The sequence below is a fragment of the Salmo salar genome, unplaced genomic scaffold (assembly GCF_905237065.1).
Source record: "Salmo salar unplaced genomic scaffold, Ssal_v3.1, whole genome shotgun sequence".
In the NCBI taxonomy this organism is placed as follows: Eukaryota; Metazoa; Chordata; class Actinopteri; order Salmoniformes; family Salmonidae; genus Salmo; species Salmo salar.
Genome location: NW_025548960.1, coordinates 280,001 through 285,000, shown reverse-complemented (window position 1 = coordinate 285,000; position 5,000 = coordinate 280,001). Strand labels below are relative to the sequence as shown.

Sequence of the window (5,000 nt, the reverse complement as noted above, 5' to 3'; positions counted from 1 at the left end):
TCAGTGACACAAAGTTCAAGCTGCTTATCTAATTGGTGAAAATGCAATGTCTGTTTATCACACTCACTTTGACTATATATGTTGTAGCAAGAGATTGTTTCTAGCTTACGGCCATACCAGCCTGGGTACTCCCGATCTCGTCTGATCTCGGAAGCTAAGCAGGGTCGGGCCTGGTTAGTACTTGGATGGGAGACCGCCTGGGAATACCAGGTGCTGTAAGCATTTTGTCCACGAGGGTGTGCTCTTGCACTATTTCATCAGCAACACTGCCTTGTAGTAAGCATTTAATGATGAATTGACTAAATGCAGCTTCCTGCCTTTTTAATAGGATCAAATTTCCTTGTGTTTTCAATTAGCATCTGCCTTGTATTTATAAGACAAACAAGAATATTGTTGCTGAATGCAGCTTGTGTGTGCTTTGTGCTCCTTTGCCCTGTTCAATTGATGAAAGGAAATAAAGTTTGTTTTTATCCAACTACCTGTGCTAAAAAGTGATGGGAACAGTGTTTGTAATTTCTTCTACTTTTTCAGTGACACAAAGTTCAGCTGCTTATCTAATTGGTGAAAATGCAATGTCTGTTTATCACACTCACTTTGACTATATATGTTGTAGCAAGAGATTTTTTCTCGCTTACGGCCATACCAGCCTGGGTACGCCCGATCTCGTCTGATCTCGGAAGCTAAGCAGGGTCGGGCCTGGTTAGTACTTGGATGGGAGACCGCCTGGGAATACCAGGTGCTGTAAGCATTTTGTCCACGAGGGTGTGCTCTTGCACTATTTCATCAGCAACACTGCCTTGTAGTAAGCATTTAATGATGAATTGACTAAATGCAGCTTCCTGCCTTTTTAATAGGATCAAATTTCCTTGTGTTTTCAATTAGCATCTGCCTTGTATTTATAAGACAAACAAGAATATTGTTGCTGAATGCAGCTTGTGTGTGCTTTGTGCTCCTTTGCCCTGTTCAAATGATGAAAGGAAATAAAGTTTGTATTTTATCCAACTACCTGTGCTAAAAAGTGATGGGAACAGTGTTTGTAATTTCTTCTACTTTTTCAGTGACACAAAGTTCAAGCTGCTTATCTAATTGGTGAAAATGCAATGTCTGTTTATCACACTCACTTTGACTATATATGTTGTAGCAAGAGATTGTTTCTAGCTTACGGCCATACCAGCCTGGGTACGCCCGATCTCGTCTGATCTCGGAAGCTAAGAAGGGTCGGGCCTGGTTAGTACTTGGATGGGAGACCGCCTGGGAATACCAGGTGCTGTAAGCATTTTGTCCACGAGGGTGTGCTCTTGCACTATTTCATCAGCAACACTGCCTTGTAGTAAGCATTTAATGATGAATTGACTAAATGCAGCTTCCTGCCTTTTTAATAGGATCAAATTTCCTTGTGTTTTCAATTAGCATCTGCCTTGTATTTATAAGACAAACAAGAATATTGTTGCTGAATGCAGCTTGTGTGTGCTTTGTGCTCCTTTGCCCTGTTCAATTGATGAAAGGAAATAAAGTTTGTATTTTATCCAACTACCTGTGCTAAAAAGTGATGGGAAGAGTGTTTGTAATTTCTTCTACTTTTTCAGTGACACAAAGTTCAAGCTGCTTATCTAATTGGTGGAAATGCAATGTCTGTTTATCACACTCACTTTGACTATATATGTTGTAGCAAGAGATTGTTTCTCGCTTACGGCCATACCAGCCTGGGTACGCACGATCTCGTCTGATCTCGGAAGCTAAGCAGGGTCGGGCCTGGTTAGTACTTGGATGGGAGACCGCCTGGGAATACCAGGTGCTGTAAGCATTTTGTCCACGAGGGTGTGCTCTTGCACTATTTCATCAGCAACACTGCCTTGTAGTAAGCATTTAATGATGAATTGACTAAATGTCTGTTTTATCAGACTCACTTTGACTATATATGTTGTAGCAAGAGATTGTTTCTCGCTTACGGCCATACCAGCCTGGGTACGCCCGATCTCGTCTGATCTCGGAAGCTAAGCAGGGTCGGGCCTGGTTAGTACTTGGATGGGAGACCGCCTGGGAATACCAGGTGCTGTAAGCATTTTGTCCACGAGGGTGTGCTCTTGCACTATTTCATCAGCAACACTGCCTTGTAGTAAGCATTTAATGATGAATTGACTAAATGCAGCTTCCTGCCTTTTTAATAGGATCAAATTTCCTTGTGTTTTCAATTAGCATCTGCCTTGTATTTATAAGACAAACAAGAATATTGTTGCTGAATGCAGCTTGTGTGTGCTTTGTGCTCCTTTGCCCTGTTCAAATGATGAAAGGAAATAAAGTTTGTATTTTATCCAACTACCTGTGCTAAAAAGTGATGGGAACAGTGTTTGTAATTTCTTCTACTTTTTCAGTGACACAAAGTTCAAGCTGCTTATCTAATTGGTGAAAATGCAATGTCTGTTTATCACACTCACTTTGACTATATATGTTGTAGCAAGAGATTGTTTCTAGCTTACGGCCATACCAGCCTGGGTACGCCCGATCTCGTCTGATCTCGGAAGCTAAGCAGGGTCGGGCCTGGTTAGTACTTGGATGGGAGACCGCCTGGGAATACCAGGTGCTGTAAGCATTTTGTCCACAAGGGTGTGCCCTTGCACTATTTCATCAGCAACACTGCCTTGTAGTAAGCATTTAATGATGAATTGACTAAATGCAGCTTCCTGCCTTTTTAATAGGATCAAATTTCCTTGTGTTTTCAATTAGCATCTGCCTTGTATTTATAAGACAAACAAGAATATTGTTGCTGAATGCAGCTTGTGTGTGCTTTGTGCTCCTTTGCCCTGTTCAATTGATGAAAGGAAATAAAGTTTGTATTTTATCCAACTACCTGTGCTAAAAAGTCATGGGAAGAGTGTTTGTAATTTCTTCTACTTTTTCAGTGACACAAAGTTCAAGCTGCTTATCTAATTGGTGGAAATGCAATGTCTGTTTATCACACTCACTTTGACTATATATGTTGTAGCAAGAGATCTTTTCTCGCTTACGGCCATACCAGCCTGGGTACGCACGATCTCGTCTGATCTCGGAAGCTAAGCAGGGTCGGGCCTGGTTAGTACTTGGATGGGAGACCGCCTGGGAATACCAGGTGCTGTAAGCATTTTGTCCACGAGGGTGTGCTCTTGCACTATTTCATCAGCAACACTGCCTTGTATTAAGCATTTAATGATGAATTGACTAAATGTCTGTTTTATCAGACTCACTTTGACTATATATGTTGTAGCAAGAGATTGTTTCTCGCTTACGGCCATATCAGCCTGGGTACACCCGATCTCGTCTGATCTCGGAAGCTAAGCAGGGTCGGGCCTGGTTAGTACTTGGATGGGAGACCGCCTGGGAATACCAGGTGCTGTAAGCATTTTGTCCACGAGGGTGTGCTCTTGCACTATTTCATCAGCAACACTGCCTTGTAGTAAGCATTTAATGATGAATTGACTAAATGCAGCTTCCTGCCTTTTTAATAGGATCAAATTTCCTTGTGTTTTCAATTAGCATCTGCCTTGTATTTATAAGACAAACAAGAATATTGTTGCTGAATGCAGCTTGTGTGTGCTTTGTGCTCCTTTGCCCTGTTCAATTGATGAAAGGAAATAAAGTTTGTATTTTATCCAACTACCTGTGCTAAAAAGTGATGGGAAGAGTGTTTGTAATTTCTTCTACTTTTTCAGTGACACAAAGTTCAAGCTGCTTATCTAATTGGTGGAAATGCAATGTCTGTTTATCACACTCACTTTGACTATATATGTTGTAGCAAGAGATTTTTCTCGCTTACGGCCATACCAGCCTGGGTACGCACGATCTCGTCTGATCTCGGAAGCTAAGCAGGGTCGGGCCTGGTTAGTACTTGGATGGGAGACCGCCTGGGAATACCAGGTGCTGTAAGCATTTTGTCCACGAGGGTGTGCTCTTGCACTATTTCATCAGCAACACTGCCTTGTAGTAAGCATTTAATGATGAATTGACTAAATGTCTGTTTTATCAGACTCACTTTGACTATATATGTTGTAGCAAGAGATTGTTTCTCGCTTACGGCCATATCAGCCTGGGTACGCCCGATCTCGTCTGATCTCGGAAGCTAAGCAGGGTCGGGCCTAGTTAGTACTTGGATGGGAGACCGCCTGGGAATACCAGGTGCTGTAAGCATTTTGTCCACGAGGGTGTGCTCTTGCACTATTTCATCAGCAACACTGCCTTGTAGTAAGCATTTAATGATGAATTGACTAAATGCAGCTTCCTGCCTTTTTAATAGGATCAAATTTCCTTGTGTTTTCAATTAGCATCTGCCTTGTATTTATAAGACAAACAAGAATATTGTTGCTGAATGCAGCTTGTGTGTGCTTTGTGCTCCTTTGCCCTGTTCAAATGATGAAAGGAAATAAAGTTTGTATTTTATCCAACTACCTGTGCTAAAAAGTGATGGGAACAGTGTTTGTAATTTCTTCTACTTTTTCAGTGACACAAAGTTCAAGCTGCTTATCTAATTGGTGAAAATGCAATGTCTGTTTATCACACTCACTTTGACTATATATGTTGTAGCAAGAGATTGTTTCTAGCTTACGGCCATACCAGCCTGGGTACGCCCGATCTCGTCTGATCTCGGAAGCTAAGCAGGGTCGGGCCTGGTTAGTACTTGGATGGGAGACCGCCTGGGAATACCAGGTGCTGTAAGCATTTTGTCCACGAGGGTGTGCTCTTGCACTATTTCATCAGCAACACTGCCTTGTAGTAAGCATTTAATGATGAATTGACTAAATGCAGCTTCCTGCCTTTTTAATAGGATCAAATTTCCTTGTGTTTTCAATTAGCATCTGCCTTGTATTTATAAGACAAACAAGAATATTGTTGCTGAATGCAGCTTGTGTGTGCTTTGTGCTCCTTTGCCCTGTTCAATTGATGAAAGGAAATAAAGTTTGTATTTTATCCAACTACCTGTGCTAAAAAGTGATGGGAAGAGTGTTTGTAATTTCTTCTACTTTTTCAGT

General features: G+C 41.6%; 11 non-coding genes across 11 annotated transcripts; all 11 read left to right on the top strand.

The window, feature by feature from the left end:
• The first annotated feature begins 103 nt into the window (after positions 1–103).
• LOC123734922 (5S ribosomal RNA) lies at positions 104–222 on the top strand. The gene has a single exon (XR_006765107.1). It is a non-coding gene; the product is annotated as a 5S ribosomal RNA (ribosomal RNA).
• A 407-nt stretch (positions 223–629) lies between these two features.
• LOC123734740 (5S ribosomal RNA) lies at positions 630–748 on the top strand. The gene has a single exon (XR_006764925.1). It is a non-coding gene; the product is annotated as a 5S ribosomal RNA (ribosomal RNA).
• Positions 749–1,157: 409 nt separating this feature from the next.
• Positions 1,158–1,276, top strand: LOC123734283 (5S ribosomal RNA). The gene has a single exon (XR_006764582.1). It is a non-coding gene; the product is annotated as a 5S ribosomal RNA (ribosomal RNA).
• A 409-nt stretch (positions 1,277–1,685) lies between these two features.
• LOC123734280 (5S ribosomal RNA) lies at positions 1,686–1,804 on the top strand. Its single transcript, XR_006764579.1, has one exon. It is a non-coding gene; the product is annotated as a 5S ribosomal RNA (ribosomal RNA).
• A 139-nt stretch (positions 1,805–1,943) lies between these two features.
• On the top strand, positions 1,944–2,062 carry LOC123734739 (5S ribosomal RNA). Its single transcript, XR_006764924.1, has one exon. It is a non-coding gene; the product is annotated as a 5S ribosomal RNA (ribosomal RNA).
• Positions 2,063–2,471: 409 nt separating this feature from the next.
• LOC123734738 (5S ribosomal RNA) lies at positions 2,472–2,590 on the top strand. The gene has a single exon (XR_006764923.1). It is a non-coding gene; the product is annotated as a 5S ribosomal RNA (ribosomal RNA).
• A 409-nt stretch (positions 2,591–2,999) lies between these two features.
• On the top strand, positions 3,000–3,118 carry LOC123734278 (5S ribosomal RNA). The gene has a single exon (XR_006764577.1). It is a non-coding gene; the product is annotated as a 5S ribosomal RNA (ribosomal RNA).
• A 139-nt stretch (positions 3,119–3,257) lies between these two features.
• On the top strand, positions 3,258–3,376 carry LOC123734935 (5S ribosomal RNA). Its single transcript, XR_006765120.1, has one exon. It is a non-coding gene; the product is annotated as a 5S ribosomal RNA (ribosomal RNA).
• Positions 3,377–3,784: 408 nt separating this feature from the next.
• LOC123734277 (5S ribosomal RNA) lies at positions 3,785–3,903 on the top strand. The gene has a single exon (XR_006764576.1). It is a non-coding gene; the product is annotated as a 5S ribosomal RNA (ribosomal RNA).
• A 139-nt stretch (positions 3,904–4,042) lies between these two features.
• On the top strand, positions 4,043–4,161 carry LOC123734358 (5S ribosomal RNA). The gene has a single exon (XR_006764657.1). It is a non-coding gene; the product is annotated as a 5S ribosomal RNA (ribosomal RNA).
• Positions 4,162–4,570: 409 nt separating this feature from the next.
• LOC123734737 (5S ribosomal RNA) lies at positions 4,571–4,689 on the top strand. The gene has a single exon (XR_006764922.1). It is a non-coding gene; the product is annotated as a 5S ribosomal RNA (ribosomal RNA).
• The last annotated feature ends 311 nt before the right edge of the window (positions 4,690–5,000 follow it).